The 18,442-nt window shown below is 38.8% G+C and overlaps 1 protein-coding gene across 5 annotated transcripts in view; it reads left to right on the top strand.

Moving 5' to 3' along the window:
* Nucleotides 1–6,505: 6,505 nt before the first annotated feature.
* The window catches only part of grm3 (glutamate receptor, metabotropic 3), a 42,605-nt gene continuing 30,668 nt past the window's right edge, over nucleotides 6,506–18,442 (top strand). The window contains exons 1-4 of one of the 5 annotated variants that reach the window (XM_085166942.1): nucleotides 6,506–6,753; nucleotides 9,067–9,157; nucleotides 10,243–10,313; nucleotides 16,303–16,362. The gene's annotated coding sequence lies outside the window, so the exon portion shown is untranslated. The other 4 variants (XM_085166940.1, XM_085166945.1, XM_085166943.1 and 1 more) reach the window with 4 other exon arrangements.

The following is an 18,442-nucleotide window of genomic DNA, read 5'->3' as shown; positions in this document are numbered from 1 at the left end:
AGCTACTCTCTGAGGCAAAGCTATGTATTTGTGTCCCACTTCCAATTTGCAGCTGGGATATAGTGTGAGAAAAATTAGAAAGAGTGCCAAGAAACAGAGGGTAAAATGTGTGGGAAAGTGGTAGAAGACAGGTGTAGCGGCATGATTTTCTTTTTTTTTTTAAAGTGGAGCCTTGTGCGGGAAAAATAAAAGGAGAAAGACAAAATACTAAGAAGAACAGAGAGAAGGGCACACAAGTCCAGTGGTCCAGATAAATGGCACAATCTCTTATCTTTTAGTATACACTAAAAATGTCCCACAGACTTGAATACCACATAAGGGTTAATGCAACCCAAGTCATTTTTTGTGTCTAAAACTAACAAGAAGTGTCAGACAGAAATGTCTTTATCTTTAAAGCATATATAATATTAGCAGTTTTGGACATAAGTGGCAAGTTTTATCTTCCGTACAAAAAGAACAGCATATCAGGAAACACAGACTGTAATTCTAAAAAAAAATAAATAAATCAGATTGTTTTTTAATCTGAAGGATTTACAACAAACTGTGAATCAGTCCTGCAGCCTTTCAATTTTAAAGACAAGATGGCCAGACTCTCCAAAAGATATACTAAAAAATACTGCAGACTGCATCCCGACCACAATATTAATAAAAAACTGCACCAGTTGAGGGCTGTCAGAGTTCAAAGTGTTTGCTCTACAAAATTAGGATTCAAAAATGAAGATCTAAAAAAATTCTGTAACACTGGCTTTAGCTTTAAAACTACGACTGTGCTAACACTTCTTTGATCACCAGTTAAGACAGTTAAGAAAAGGAATAGTCAGTCTGTTTCCAACTGTCTTCAGCATCCAAAATGCTGTTAAAATGTGCATGCACTACATGTTTGTTTATATGGAGGGAAAAAACTATCTAAATTGTAGTTGAATCACGAGTTAATTGAATTATAAGTAATTGAATAAGTAGGTAATTGAACATATCTGCATCCTGTGTCAGAGTCTGACTTACATTGATTTGGCCTCTTCTTCTATCATCTATGCACTCTTATTGTCAGAATGTTGCTGCAGATCGCCTCATATCATTAATCAATTATTCACCAGTAGCCTGTTAATGTTTAATGAGTGAGGCTGCTGCGGTCAATTACTAATGAATTGTGGTCATGGTGAGAAAGCTCAGAGGATAGGCCAGATCAGATACTATACAGTCTGTGTGTGTGTTTGTATACATATACCTGAAAACACTCATTGCTTGCATTGGCGTTTGTATATGTAAATTACATTTTTGTAAGTTACACGATAATAATACTAAAATTAACAGTAATTAAGGGTCAGTATTTATTTTGTATTTTGTTTGTTTTGTTTTTGTTTATTCCCCTTTGTGTATTTTTGTTTATTTATAGGTTGGTTTTTTTTCTTATGTTGATTTCTTTGATTATATATTCTTCACTATATGATTTATTTGGGGTTTTCTTTAGAAAAACAGATGCTTTTTGGCAGTTTGTGCATTTATTTGTTTTTATGAATTGTCATAAGGCTGTGACTGCACCAGGCTGAGGAAGGAATTACAGACACCATTCTCCCCAACATTTTCCAATCCCTCCCGAGGCATTCCCAGGCTATATATCAACTCCTTTTGACACAAAGAAGCAGCAGGTATACCCCAGAGGTTGAGCCGTGTCACACTGTTCTGCAATCTAAATATTTTGGTCAACACTCAGAGCTCCTGACCAGAGGTGAAGTTTGTGACTTCCAGCTAAGCTCCCACTTCATCACAAGAGTCCTTTTGTTGCCTGGAGTGAACAATCCACTCTGCTTCAGCAGGAAGCCATGCCTCAGACTTGGAGGTGCTAACTCTCATGAAACTCAACTTCAAACAATCCCAAATGGGAAGTGATCTAACAAAACTAAAAGAACTGCATATGAACTGCAAAAAGCAGAGGTTGGACTGGACACACTTCTCATCCCAACTTTGCCTTGAGATTCTGTTCATAAATCTATGCGTATATGAAATATGAATGAAAATAGGATCTCAACAAGGGGTCCTCATACTCCATTATCCTGTTGAACCCAGTGTACAATTGCTTAGGGGACATGGCCATAAGCCAACTCAAATCCATAAAACAGTTTAGATTGGAAAGGATTCATATTGCCCATCCAAGTGACAGCCTCCTTTTCAGCACCCTGGAATAAAGTTTTTTTGGGAGGAGGCTGAACAGTATGATACTCTGTTAGTAAACCCTCAGTCCACTAATCGTTTCTACACAGATTCTATCCCCAGCCTCCATGTGACAGTGACAAGGTGTGGCAGTATGTAGGGATGTAGTGATTCCAATCCCATTATCAACATCACTTATCAGTTCTCTTATCTATCCTCATTGGGTTCTCTTTGGCTCTGCTTTGAGAGTCACCACCATCGCTATGCAACATATCAAAGACATTACATTTGTGCAAATTAACTGCATGCTGTGTGGTCAAATGTTTGTGCATGTTGTGTGCGCAAACATACTTTTCTTAAAAGTACTGTAGTATGTTACGCCCTGTAGAAAGAAATTTGTTACACTACTCTTCACAGTACTTTCACATGAAATGCTCATAGTTACCATTTCATAATATAAACCTATTGGCTACAGTTCCACAGACCAACACAAATCCCTATCCTAATGAGGACTCTCTTGGTATTTACGTATGAACACCAGAAACAGCACATATGGAAACCAGCACAGAGACTTCAGGGCAAACAGCACAGTGATTCTACTTTATAAACATGAACAGGTGGAAAAAGAGGCCGCAACCTGACTGCTCATCACTGCTTTTGTTGCCTGTTGAAGTTTAGGATCTGGCTGCAGGGCTGGGTTCTGCATTCATTCAGCTTCAACATCGCTCTGGGTCTTTCGCTAGCTTAGCATTAGCATGCAATCTGTGCAGGTGCTTGCAATGAGCGAAAGTTTATAATGCAGTTGTTTCTGTCCTGGATGCAGTTTCTACTTCACTCTTGTCTTTTTGTGCAGTAAAACTTAAAAAAATAAATCCACACTGTAACCTGCGCCACTAATTTCCTCGCCTGCACAAAAACTGAAATCAGCTGATTGTAGCGCAAGTTCAGCGGATAAGTGGAACTGATAGGCAAGCAGACTAAGTATTACAAGCGATTCAACTAACAGGAACCAGTTCCCTATAAAAGCCAGTTCTCGGTTCAATCCCCAATTATACTGATCACCATGGATGCCAGGATGGGCTCTGGGGTAGGTTGTACTGTAAACCTGGCAACCAGCAAACCGAGGGACCTTGGTATTCTAATAGCATTAGAAAGCAATAAACCATAAAACACAATGAGAATGAGAAAAACAGTGGGAAATAGAAACACAGATTAGAATTCTTGTTTTTGCTCTTCACTCTTTTTTTTTCTCTACTAGAAATTTGCATATTTGCATAGCAGCAAGTAATGTTTAGATGTAAAACATGGCAGACTGAGGCTATGCCAGGTGAGTCACTGTTCAGTGACAAAGTATTCAGTACAAAGTTTTTTTGCGTGTATGTGTGTGTGAAGGGGGGTGACTGATGAGCAGACGAACAAGAGACAGGTCAGTGCACGTCCTGTGAAGTGTTTTTGGCCCACAGTCTGTTGGCCATGCCTCTGTAACCAGGATAATTAGAGCCCAACCCCCTGTTAGGAGCCATAAACAGCCAAAAACAACATTAACCATTTGATACACAATCCCAAACACACACATTATTATCTATTCATCTAAAACAAATTTAGGGCAAATTTGATATGCGTCTTAATTTCCAAATATGAACATTGTGTTCGTATGCCAGCTACACACTGGCAGACTTTTGTGGAGTAGCGACTGTGACAGCATCTACGCTATTCTGAACAGACCATTCCAGTCTTTTGAATGGGACCTTAGCAAGAGAAGAGAATGTTATCAAGAAAGTATTCAAACTGAATAAAAAACCTGGGTTACAGGGTTTTGGTTGTTTTGTTTTTTTTGCAATGCATGTTTACAAAAAATGTGAACTATAGTCATGTGTAAAAGGATGTCTACATTTTTAGGGTTTCATATATGAGAACTTAGCAGGTCCTAAAATTGCAACATCAGGTACAGACAACCTCAGCTGAACAATATCATGTCATTATTTATTAATAAAATCTAAGCCAATATGTGTAAGGGTGTAATGTGTGAACAACTAAGTTGCCTATCAATCTGGGAACTGTTAAGAGGCCTCCAAACAAATTGAACTCCATCATTCTACATTAACAGAGATTATTTACTTATTCTTATTATTATATTGTTCATTTATTATTACTCACAATTATTCATGTTTTTCAAGCAGAAAACATTTTAGACAGCTGCCTATCTTCCTGAGAGTGGACATCGCAGCATGTTAAATGATACAGTCAGCATTTGTACAGTTAGCCTTGTTTGAAGCCTCTTCTCTCTACAAAGAACATGGCAACATGCTTAAGTTTGCAGCGACACATCTGAATAAACAACAGCACTTAACAACACTAACCATGAGGCTCAATTTAAAAAATATACTTCTTTTATGTCAGACAGAAATTTCCCTAATAGCCTCAACTTTTATTTTTTTATGAGTTCTTTTGTCCACTTGGCAACATCACAAGTGACCATACTGACCAAAGCAAATGGACGCTTGTGGTTATAACTAGACCGGTTGTCTGACCAACACTGGGCACACTTCTAAGCACACTCACTCCTCTGTGTGAAGCTCCATCCATCACGAGGCCAAGAAAGGACAGAAGACCATGGGAAATGAAGCATGGTTAATTCTATTAGCGCATGGACACAAACAATCTGTGGGGAATCAAAGAAGAAGGAAACATAATCCCAGCAGAGCCATTTCCTGATGCATGAGCTGGAGCAATTCACCATGATAAGGCAAAACGTTAAATTCCTCTACAAATACACATAACAGTATGAGGTAGTTTCATACAGTGATGTTCAGGATGTCCACATTTGCCATCTATCTCATTCATTTCTCTCTCTCTCTCTCTCTCTCTCTCTCTCTCTCTCTCTCTCTCTCTCTCTCTCTGTGTTGCTCTCTTCCTCTCTCTATTTCTTTCTTTTTTCTTTCTTTTTTCTTTCTTCCTTTCTTTTTGACTCTGCTGTCTGTGGGGAAAGGCCTGGCACAAAGCTCTCAAGCTGAGTGACCCTTATGGGACAAAGCTGGCTTTCTAGGCTTTTTGCATATATGCATGCCATCCAGACAATGAGGCCTTTATTAGAGTAGCCAGCATCTCCGAGCTGGAACGGCAGGGATGAGGAATGGAAGTCCGAGAAAGCTGTGACTGACACTCGGCACAAGTGAGAGTGTGTGCATTTCCCACCTCTTTCCCATGCATGTGTGTTTCACAGAGGTGTGAAGTGGATGCTCTTACCCTTTCTTCTTCAGTTAACTAAGAAATCTCTTCTCAACCAAAGCTTAATCTCACAGTTTTCTGATGCCAGGTAGCATCATGCATTGCATGTATGGAAAAACGTCCAAGCTAGTTAGAAACTTCCATGTCATAAATCTCCATATAAAACAGGCAAAACAACATGCTGTGGCCTTTAGCTGCAATCACAAACAGCTCTGAGCAAGCCCTCAGACAGGCTATCTCTATGCACTTGACTAACTTTACAGTACAAAATCAAGCTTTAGTCGAATGAGTGCCTGTGTTCGAGTGTGTGTCTGTGTGCATTGTACTACGTATTTCTGTGTGTATTGGTGTTGAGTAGAGAAAGAGGACGCTGTGTTACTCAATCATGCGTGAAGAGTATTTTCTGTTCAATAGGGGCTGCGCACTTGCATATTTGCATTCTAATGACTCCATATGCATAATCGTACTAGTACAGATACTCAGATGCGTACCTGTGTACACATAAACACACACCTATACCTACGCACACACTACTGAATGCCACCTTCTGTTGTTCTCCTGATGGGAAATACACAGGTAAGAGAGACTGACACCTAACTTGTGAAAAATATCATGCATCCTGTTAGTGTGACGCATGATGTAAACTTCTAGTCACATCTCCGGGGTTGGATGTCCTTCTCTTCTAATATGCCTGAGCAAGCTGAAGCATGGGCTGCATGTTTAGTGCTGTTCTTCATGCTGACAAAATTGACTGTAATAATGTGTTTTAAACATTAATAGAGCCTCCATAAAATTTAAAAAAGGCGTAAGGATTTTTATATATACACCACTGCTTATGTGTTTTGAGCCGGGCTACAAGGACAGATGAATGCGAACAAATTCTGTGTCACTCTGCACCTTTGCACACATAAAACATCTATTTTGGAGCAGCACACACACACACACACACACACACCTCTCTTCTCACTCTCTCACTCTCTATCTTCACTCACTGAAGCTGGAGTTGTTGTTCTGAGTGGTAAACATGTGCTAAAGGGGGGGTGAGTGGCTAAGTTTTCTTTTTATCCAATAAAAATGTCTCCTTGCCAGATCGATTGTTGTTGCTAGGAGACTGAAGCATCCTTTGGCAAGGGGCTTCAGCTCTGCTCGTCTGTTGTTTCTCTCTCTCTCTCTCTCGCACTTACTCTCTCCTCTCTCGTGCACGCGCGCTCACGGGCACACACACACACACACACACAGCCACGGAGCTGGCGCGCAGAGCAGTGGCGCCCATCCTCTCTCTCAGTGCGACTCCTCCGAGGGATCAGGAGTAGACTAAGTCAAACTTCCAGCAGCTTGAGATTTGTGCGCAACCTTTCAAGGATCGAAGCCGTCAAGGTAGGTCAAATCTCACACATTCCTGACTGGTAGGCAGTGGTTGTCAGAGTGCAGTGAAAGAATTGACAGTCCGGGAGCGTTCAAGCGCGCGTCAGCCAATCCTACTGTAGGGAGCAATTTGCTTTGAACTTTGCGCAGGATTTAAAAAGCCAGTTGTACTGCATAAACGTGCTTGTTGTTTCCTTTCAGTCACGTTCAGTAATTCTGGGTTGTGTCAGCGGAGGAAAAATGGTTGCTAATCTCTGCAGCAGATGCACGATAAAGATACAGAAGGTGAAACAAAGACTATCTGCAGTTGCGTATTTCACTCCGCGCGGAGAAGTTATTTGGGTTCAGACAAACCGCACTGAGGCATGTCCCTTGGCTTTAGGCTTCCCGGGGAAGGATGGGCGGGTAGTCTTTGAAAGAGGCATACAGGTGGATCCGATATCTGGATCTGGTTATTGTTTATCAATGTTACTTTCCGTTTGCATCTAAGGATCCACTTCACACCTTGCGCTAGAGGAAAGGCAAGTGGACCTGCACTAAAGGTAGAACAAACAAAATGGGAATGTCCACATTAGTTGCTGTCTATGAGCTATACTGGCTTTAACTAGCAATGATATATTTCTCACTAATAAGCGTAGAGGGGTAACAGAACTTAGAGGATAACTGGATAAACATATTGATTCATATAGCCAAACCCACATGTTATTGGCCATTTTTTAAAATCTTCTGCACTCTACTAGAAAAACAACTGCAAATTACAGTTTTATAAACAGTGAAAAATCATGGCCCGTGTCGGAATTCATGTAGAGCAGGTGCGTTTTTATAAGCCCCAAGAGAGAGGCTGTAATTAGCTTTAATATATTAAGGGTCTATAATGTGCTGTCTTTTAAAAACAAACATAAAAACAAAAACAATGCATTTTAGGTGTGTGTATTTTTGTGTTTAATTCTTACTGGTGTGCATTTTGGACACACTTCAGAACAGGTATCATTCCTGCCCCACACCACCCATGCTGAAACATGCATCAATGTGTTGATTAGTCAGTGAAAGACTTTTGGTTATTCTTAATTAATTTTAACCAAAATTGTCATATTTTACTAGAATGATATGCAGCAGATAAGGACAAAATAATGTTTCTGTTATACTGGAGTTACTGTATTGAATTGGGAACTACTAGGTGATATAGAATTTTACCAAACCATGATCAAATGTCCATCTGTGATAATCATATACTGTTGTTTTTTGTTGTTGTTTTTTAGCTCTATTAGGAATACGATATCAAAATGATTAGGTTACTAAATAACAAGCAATGAGAATTTTTAAATTAACTATGTTGCTCAGTTAGATAAGAGTGTATTTGCTCAACGTGAACATGTTATCATTGCTTGTGTAAAATGACAGCTACATGCTTTTTCAGAATAATATATATGAATATAAAATATTCATGTTTCTATGATTATGGTTTTTATGTATATTGTAAAAATGTAATGTTTGATTAACTAGGCTGGGATGTCCTTATTGATATAAAGCAACATCCCTGAGTGCAAATTCTTTGTGAAACTTGTTGCATAACTAAGTTTAATTTAACAATTGTACAGAGAGTTTGCACATCAATAACTCTCTGCATGTGCGTGCAAGGATGACAACTATAGGTGGGGATGTAGTGACATGTTAAGACTTTAACTTATGTTTACATGCTTATGTGTAAATGTATTTATGTGCGTTCTTCAGTGTCAGGAGATGTTAATCTGTGGGTAAGGCAGCTGAAAATTTCTCCTGCTGAATGGATGTATTTTGTTATCAAATGTGCTTACAAGCTTCTGATTGTGATTTCGATTTGTTTGTATGTACTATATATGTCAAAATGGGCATGTACATTCCACACACTACACCTAACTGAACTGGATGTACTACAGAACCTCATCATTAGCTGCTGTAGAGCAGTGCAAAGTGTGTGTATGTGCATGCTTGTGTTGTATCATAGATTCTGACTTTAGAAGAAACGCTGACCACTACATATTATGGGATGATGTTTTCTGTGATGCGATGACAAAATGACTTTATCAGTTTATATATTTTTCTTATAAATCAGACGTATTAGCCAAAGTCCTTTTTCTAGAGCTATAAATGAGAGATTATGGTGAGAATTTATGTAGTAGTCAGTTCTTTAAGCTTTTATAGGACATTTAAAAAGTTTTATTATTCATGGGGCACAGTGGCAGTTAATAGCAGTTAAATCCAAAAGCGACTTGTGTATTAGAAATATAACAAAGTACTCATAGAAATTTTTAGAACGTCACCTTTATAATGACCTCTTTTCTGCAGCTATAGCCATATGTGCTGTGGGGAGCTCTAACATCCTCAAATGCACCTGCTCAACAGCTTGACAGGATTGTGCATGACAGCTGAGACGGAGGTGTGTTTAATCATAAGTTGGTGACTATATGTTACAAATTGTAGGATGTACATTAACTGCTGAGAAAAAAAGGAGAGAGGAAAATTGAAATTTTGCTGCAAGCGTGTTTTTTAAGACATTATATATATTTTTGTTATATTCAATTAAAAGTCTCCCACTCCTAACAAGGGCTAAACTTCTTTTTTTTTTTTACAGAAACCTCTAATAGGAGGTGATTTCAGTACATTAATTATTTTGGAGGAAGTTTACTAAATCTTATCAAGGCTTACAGTACATATTGTACAGAACATCTGTTAAGCAGTGGCTTTGGGACTGTGGGATTTTAGAAAGCAATATGGATATTCCATGTTGTGTTATTTATTTCTTTATTTATCTATGTGACTAATGTCCTAGCCAATTAAAAACGGAACATAATTTTACTGAGTATAAAAGGATGAGAACATTTAAAGAACTATCAAAACTGAGCAAAATTTAATAGACAAGGATGAAAATATACAAATATTTTTGCATGATTTAGAACTATTTGAAACAATCACATTATATAATTATCATTTGAAATTTTGCTGAGATGCGTGGCGCTCCAGTGAAGAGGATTAAGTGTGACTAACTGGAATATAAATAATTTTAAATAATTTCTTTATTTAATCGTTTGTGCGTATGTTAAAAATATCGTTTGTATGTTATGCATTTTTTAAAAGGATATTTTCCTGTTAAAATGTTTAATGAAGCATACGTCACTAAAACTGAAGCATAGAAAAAGCTGCCACTGACAGTCAATTACCAGCTTTTGCTCCTATTTTACAGTAATATTCATTTAAACTGGTCAACGGTGTCTCCATACTTTTGACGCTCAGGTGTTTCTGAGGACAGCAGAGTGCTTTTTTATGTCGCTGTCCTTGGTGCTGAATTCATTTTCTTCCTGACTTGAAGCCTTTGTAGGCAGTCTCATACCTACAAGGCATAAATGAAATTAACATCACACGAGATAGTATTTTCACAATTGTTACGTTGATGTGGAATCATGACTTTTCCTCTTTTGTTCTGTTCTTTCTCTTTCTGGTTTCTTGTGTTCATCAACACTGAAGATGAGGGGATGAAAACATGGAATCTAATCTCAGCGTAAAGCCAAGACGAGTCTAACACAGTAAGCAGACAGGTAGGTTAAAAATGACAGTGACTTGTTTCATGCAAAAAACAAATGAACCACTTTGATGAACAAATATGTTCATCAAAGTATGTTCTGTTTCTGCTTGTGTCAGTCTGCTCCATGTGTGTTATCCTGCATGGACACGTAGGTTAACAGTTGCTATAGGTATGAATGGTTATTTGTCCCTATGGGATGAATTTATGACCAACCAGTGGCATCAGCACTCATTAAAAGAATAAGCGAGTGTCTATTGAAGTAATTAAATGCAATAATTTGCTGCTCACCAACAGCCCAATATTTTGTTAAAGTAGGTATCATTCCATGAAGCCATATTTGCATTCAGCTTTATGTACGACACCATCATAATAAGACAGCACTATCACTTTCATGGCAGCTTCATCACAGAAACAAACAAACAAAAAAGCACAAGGAAGTTTATTCCAAATGAATAGATCTCTAGTTTCCCCACTTTTAAATCTGCACATTGCTAACTTGCCACATCGACGTCTGGCCTCACCTACTTGATTGTCTTCTTGTTTTTTTTTAAACATGATATTTAGGAGTTTGGCTGTACCAAGGACTGATAACTTGAATATCACTCCTATACTGACTTCCAAAAGCCAGCATGTCTAAATTTTACAAAATGTTTATTTGGCATATTTTTTGGCTGTAAGACGGTTATTGACAAATAAAAATGATGGGACATAATGCTTATAACAGTGACCTAAAATAAGGAATCCTAGAAAGCAGGAGAAAGCATCATAGAGAAAAAGTTACACTGGCATATTTATATAAAGATTCTGGTTTTCTAGCATGTATCATTTTGGGGTTTTGTTTTTGTTTTTTTGTTAAATGGTTTCATTTTGTGGATAATTGCAGTTTTTAGTGATTCCATGTAGGGAGTAGTCATTAATACAAAAAATAGGTCCTTCATCCATTCTCGGAGGCCTCCTGAAGTTCTTTCTTTGAAGGTCTTTCCAGTTTTATCATTTTGTGATGCACTGTTGCTGTGCTCAACATGATCCTTTCACTGTTGTGCTCCAGTGAGGAAACAGGGAAGTGTTTGGAAATCACTGCTGCTTCCCACAGCTCACCACTCATCATTAACTACAGTCACAGCATACACTGAGCTGCACACACACTTACCAGCATGCACGTGTATACACTGCGTGCACTGACATCCCTTTTTCACTACATGCACGCATGCATACATACGCTCAGGGGATGAGGCAGTGAGCGAAAGGGCAGTGGGATGTACAGCTGTGATGGTGTGTCTCAGAGAGAGATCAGACTTGTTAATAAATTATGATCTTGAGCAGGGAAACTGTGTGTGTGAGAGAATGTGTGAAATGCATAGTGAGGGGTGGCTTCCTGGTCATGCAATTGTGGCTATCGATACAAAACAAAAGTTACTTGATGCAGATGTCGTGACATTTCCAGATGTTTTATTGCTGGATTACAACCTTTTTCATCTGATGCCAATTAAAGGTTGTTTTAACTGATAGCTGATAATACACAGCGTAATAACAAGATGAAGATCCAGAACTGGGTTAGTGTTTGGAATGGGCAATTTGAAAATGGAAAAACAGCAGTACAAGTCATTATGTATGTTAATGTTAGTGTTTTATATTCCCTTTGGTAGTGTGATAGTGGCACGCAACTGAGTTTTTTATTACTTCTGTCTGTGAATATGTGATTTAAAATGGAGGGCATTCAGCTAACGGCTTTATCCCTGTTTTAACTAAACTTGTGAGGAGCACACACAGTGTCAGTTTTCTTCTTTATCTCATGTCACTGGTCAGCAGTGTTTTATCAACTGGGATAGGTAAATGACTACTGCGTGAAATACCAAGTAGTTCTGCTTTCATTTGTATGTCATAACCAGGCAAAACTTCCTGTCACACACAGAATTGTCCAGTACTGTAAAGCGTCTCAGGTCTTGGTCACATTAGAGCCATAGTAACCTTTCCTCCCCTGTTGCATCAGGTATAGTAACTACATTGTTCATACAGTATTCACCCATATTGCTCAAGTCAAACTCTCTCTATCCGACCACTCAGCGTTTCCTTGCTCACTGCTGTGCGGGCATCTGGCACACACCTGGGAACTGCATGAGAGCTGTGAATGTCATTGTGAAGTAATCAATAAATAATAGTAGGTACAGCATAGTGCCACAGGTTGAAAATGTTGTTTGGACAATTGTGAATTTAGATTTAATTTTAAATGTATTGGATAAATGTCTTCTGCAAAGCACAACGACTGAAAACAAGTATTACAACAGTGGCAGCCACTTCATTAGGTACACCTCTTCAGCCACTCATGAATGCAGATACAGTATCCAATCAGGCAATAACATGGCAGCAATGCAAAGCATTTAGGCATGTGGGCTTAGTCAAGATGACATAGTGAAGTTCAAACCAAGCATCAGCATGGGAAAGAAAAGTGAGTTAAGTGAGTTGAATGAGGCATGGTTGTTGGTGCCAGATCGGAGTATTTCAGAAAATGCTGACCTACTGAGATTTTCCCACATAACCATCTCTAGGTTTTACAAAGAAAAGAAAAACTATCCAGTGAGCAGCAATTCTCGTGATGAAAATGCCTTGTTGATGCTAGAGGTCAGAGGAGAATGGCCAGACTGTGCTGAGCTGATAGGACAGCAACAGCAACTCATATAACCTCTAGCTGAAACCAAGCTACACAAAAATGCCTCTCTGACCACACAACGTATCGATCCTTAAAGCAGATGAGCTACAGCAGCAGAAGACTTCACCGGATACCGCTCCTGTCAGCTAAGAACTGAGGCTTTAATTTGCATGGGCGCACCAAAATTAAATAAAAAATGTTGCCTGATATGATGAGTCTTGATCTCTGCTGGATGAAAATCTCCGAGGAATGTTTCCAGCACCAAATTAAGGCAGTTTTGCAGGCCAAAGGGGATCCAAGACCACAAGGAGCAAGGTGTACCTAAAGTGGTCTGTGTGCGTATGCTTTATGGTTGTTGCCTAAAAGTCAGCTGGTTTTATAGCTTTTATAATTTCTCACATATGACCCAATATAATTAATGTTGCACTAAGTACTTAAAAATTCTCACTTCAGGTCTTATTTATATACATTTGTGCATATAGGCTTTTAGTGGGTATGCATTTGTTTTTTTTTGGGGGGGGGGGGGGGCGGGGGGGGTTGTCTTGTTTGGTATTGATAGTCACTCATAGTAAAAAAAATAAAATCCTCCCTTGCTTTAAAACATAAAAAATATTATAATATTCACAAATCAGAAAGACGAAACTGAACTTTTTAATATAGTTAAATAAAGAGTTCCTGTTTAAATTCAGTCGACTGAACTTTTTGTGCTGATGTGGGAACAATGAATTTTACAATTACAGTGATGAGGATTCCAGGGCTAATGTGGGAGGGCAAATCATAAACTTAGTACATAATTTATATTCTAATAATTAGTGAGGAATGTCAGCGGTAATTGGTTTTTGCACATAACCACCTAACCGAAATCAAGCAAAGCCAACCAACATTTGCTCCTATCTGAAAGGCTTTTGTCTCTGTCCAACTCAATTAAATGTACTCTTCTAACAGCCTCAGATAGCTTATACTGTGGTCAACACTCCATTACTCTCTACCTGTCTATTAAAGCTCTGTGCACCTCATGTATCGACCATGCTGAGGACAGAGTTACAAGCTGTGTGAACATGAATTAAGTAGGGTACCACAAGATCTGTGCCATGGTGAGTTAGACTGATGCGTCATGATGTCTCACAGGGTCATTACATGACAGTTAAGTTGATAGATGCAATCCACTGAGGAGTAATTCTACTTCTGACAGGTCCACTGCCTTTTATAGTGATAAACTGCAGGTCTGATGGATGCTTTCACACATTTCGCCACCCTTTTCTGTTTTTAGGTTGAACAGACATTCTTTAATGTTTAAATCATGCAGTCAGACGTGCTGGAGATCACAAAACCCAGGGAATGCACACATGCAGAGACATCTCACTGAAACTTAGTGGGAAAGGATAAAATATTAATTGATTTTCAACACAATGCAGAATAATTTCTAAATTCTTTTTGTTTTATTTTTGTCAATTAAATGTAAAAATTTCTCAGATGTTGGGTGATGTTGCTCTTTCTTTGCCATCAGCTATCAACAACTCAAACATATTGGAGTTACGGTGATAAAACAGAGGAAAAACAGAGACAAATGTGCATATTTTATATGTTTGAACACCTTGTTTAACATTGTAACTTGACACGAGACTCGAACGAAGCGGAGTTGAAATGAAATTAAAACTATTAATACAATTTCTGTCACTTAATGCATTTTCATGGTTAATTTCAAACCATTTTGGAGGTCTCGCTGTACCGCAACTTACAAAAAACAGAGTGCTAAGTACTCCCACTGCAGACTTTTTGTGGTGCTCGAAGGTTAAAAGCTCATTTAGTAGAGGATCCTTTTGGAGTACCCACTGCACACGAGAGCAGAGTCTAGCCTGTGTAGCTCTAAACGTGCTCTATATGGGTTAAACCTATTTTCATTATAAATTTACTTTCGAGTATGTAACAGAAGGAGGATTGTGCATTCTATTATGAGAAACCAGAGTTCAGAGGCTGTGTGGTAAATATTTGCAATTCTCTAAGGTCCATTTCTATGTCATGTCTAACATAATACCACCTTTAACCTCGGACCCTAATGGAGGTCAGAAATATACCAATTGATCAATACAGGAAAGGCCGAGTTGAGTACCTGATTATTCATTTTAACTGGTAAATGGTAATAAAAGATGGCATAATAAGCAGAGCTATAAAATGCAAATAAAATTTGGTATGAACTTATTTATAAGACTTTTTTTAAAACCATGTAGATTTATGCGCTAATACTAAAGGGTTGGAGGGTTGTGCATCATGTCTTGCTCATTGTTTGGTTGTTGTATTTTATGAGATGTTTCTGTCCTATTTATGGATCATCAGTCTTTCCTGCCTAAAACGCACTTTGTAAATAATTAATGGTCACAGCCCATTGCACCCGTTACACTGTCAGAAGTCTAGGACACCAGTTCTACACTCATATGTACACGCACGTGCACACACACGCAGGTCATTGTTTTGTGAGTGGGAAAATAAAAAGTACACTTTTCACACAATTTGAAAAGGCTACACCGCACTCCATCTTTAACAATTCATACAACTTGAATTCACATTCACTTAACAGTAGTAAGTACCACTGTTCTTACTTGGCCTTAAAAGATAAGAATGAGAAAGGAGAAAGAGATGGAAGGAGGCTGAAACACACAAAGCCACTGATGAATTAACTGATAAAGCTCTGACAGTGTGCACCGTCTTCTAAGGGGTCTGTTGTTCAGCACACAGCAGCAAAGCTCTTTCTCTTAAAAAGGAAAGAAAGAAAGACCTCACACACACACACACACACACACATACATACAGTGTCTTCTCATACTGTGAGATTCATGTCATTGGAGCAGCTTTCAGTTCTGTCAGATCTGTAATAGTCAGATAAACAGGCACATACACACACACACACACAGTCAGTGGAAACACACAGGTTGTGGAGCTATCTCTCCTCTCAGCGTACCATGGTCCATCGACCCTGCATGGCTGCTCTCTGCTGGATACGTGTCATCCACAGCAGCCCTGCCTGTTAGGGAGAGAGTGAGGGCTGTGGTGGGTGTAAGGGAGGTGGAAATAAATGGGAAGAGTGGAGTACCAGCAAAGGAGGGGGGTGGAGGAAGGGATGCAGGGAAGCTGCTTTGGAGCAACCAGAGGATGTAACATGAGAAGCAAAAGAGGAGTGTGGTTTGACTTGAGCAGGGTCAGAGGTGAAATAGGGTTGTCTGTCAGATGTTACTCTGCATCATAGCTCCCAAGGAGAAGGGTCAGTAGTCTTCCTGCTCTCTCTTTTTAGTCAACAGTGCTGTTATTTTCTGCCTGTTCTTTACCCACCTCATGTATCCCCCCCATATCTCTCTAATAGGGCTCTTTGATGATGTTGCTATGTGCCAGCTGGTGTCTTCTCCCATCCTTTTCAATTCAGGTAAGGCAGTTAATAGCTGTGTGTGCTTATATAATGCAAAGGTCGATGTCTGCATGTCAGTCTGTGAATTAACTGTAAAGAAGAGGTCGTGGTTTTACAGGGAGCACATATCCTGTTTATTTTTGTTTGTTTGTTTGTTTGGGCAGATGCAAAGACTTCTTGTCTCCCTTGCTTAAAGTCACAGCACATAGCAGCACATAGTGCACATAGCAACAAACCACAACAAACCAAAAAAATGTTTGCTTTAAATTTTGTGCGGGTGCATCTTATTTCTCAAGAATAAACAAGTAAAATGTGTGTTGGTAGTAGTTTGGTAAGTTTGTTACCTTGGACTTGGTTGGGCTTTTGTTTGTTTTGTTTGGTCATGCTTAAATATGGAGCAGATGGGACAGACAGCATTTTGATGTGCACTTTCATGGGCCTAATTAGGGGTTTAATCATTCAGAAACAAAGATTTAATCAACGGTCTTCGTCACATTTCGATGTGCCAATTTCATGACATTCCATCCAGGCGAAGGGCACACTGGATGTACAACTGATTGGATTTCACTTTTACTTTACAATCATTCTCAGTCATCAAATGTCAAAGTATGTCTTTGGAGAAATGTTACATTCCCAAAGAATGGCACCATGCAGTACAAAAGAAAGAAAGGAAAAAAGCTGTTAACCACTAATGTGGCAAAGGGTGTGTTTTGTGATGTAGCAGTAGTGAGAGTTATTTCATTCTCTATAAAGATTAGTACCAGTTTATGTTTTCCTGCCACACCAAAAAAACAAGCTGAGGTCAAAACTACTCAGCGTTTTAAATAAGTATTTTTAATACAGGCTCTGCATGAAAAACCCAAGGCTTATTGTCCTGTACTTTAACCTCCTTGGAAACATTTTCAGTAATGGAAAAAGGGACAAAAAGATTTTCTGTTACACAGTGTGTGCTCCACTTGCACCGCTGCTCTTGAGAAAGGAAGCTGGGTTTGGGAACTTTCCAAGAGGTTATAATGAAGCAAACATTCAATTTCAGCGGACACCATGAGATAGTGTAAAAGTGCTGGGAGATATTGTTTGACACATTTCTGGGAAGTTGACCTCAAGAGCCGCCAATTATAGCAAAGCATGGTTTCAAAGGGGTGCATTGGAAGAACTCTTATAGTTCTAGCTCCATAAATATACAATTTAAACTCAACAACACACATCCATAAACATGTGCTTACACCAAGACACCCTCAAAACAAACACATAGCCACATCTGCAGCCTTCTTGCAGTGTTGTACTCAAAACTAATCTCATGACAGTGTTCTCTTTTTTTTAGACTCAATAATATAATTACTAATAATGATATTATTATTATTATTATTATTATTATTATCAACTTCAATTTTTAGAGGCTATATTTATAGGGACTCCAGCTTTTTCAGGGGAATACTGGAAATCATTCAAGGAGGATCTATTTTTTTTTTCTCCAATACAGACACATATCAAGGATGTGTGACGGTTTTGAGAATTGATATAAATCTTTCATTGACACCATCAATGTCAGCCCCCATGTCCCTCCAAAATATAGAAATTACGTGGAATTAAATATCCATGTCAGGTAATCTCCTGTCAGAATTTGACAGGAACATCACAGTTATATAAATAATATATGCCCATATAAATGATATAAATTTTACAGTTCAAATTATGTATTAGTACTCCTGCCTTGCCTACAGTAAGCATTTATTATGTATCATATAACCTGATTTTGTGTGTCCTTTACGTGCTTCCTGACCACACTCATTCAGATCTCTGTTGGTTGATGCACAAGGAAGCTAAGACATAGAAAGAGTCTGCTTTTAGGTCAACCCCTCAGAGAAGCAGAGGTGTGTGTTTGTGCATGTGTGTGTGCACGTGTGTGGGCGGGTGTTTGTCTGGGTGTGTGCGTTCATCTGTATGTGTGTGATATTACAGAGCAGAGTAGTAAAGGTATGGCAGCCGCCTGAAGAAAAATTTGAGCTGCCTGCATCTAAGAGACGCTTTCATCCTCCTACCTGCCCACTAAAGAGGGGAGACTTACTCTCTTGCTTTCTCTTACACATGTGCGCGC

The sequence above is a fragment of the Neolamprologus multifasciatus genome, chromosome 7 (assembly GCF_963576455.1).
Source record: "Neolamprologus multifasciatus chromosome 7, fNeoMul1.2, whole genome shotgun sequence".
NCBI lineage: Eukaryota > Metazoa > Chordata > Actinopteri > Cichliformes > Cichlidae > Neolamprologus > Neolamprologus multifasciatus.
This window is presented reverse-complemented; position numbering and strand designations above follow the sequence as displayed.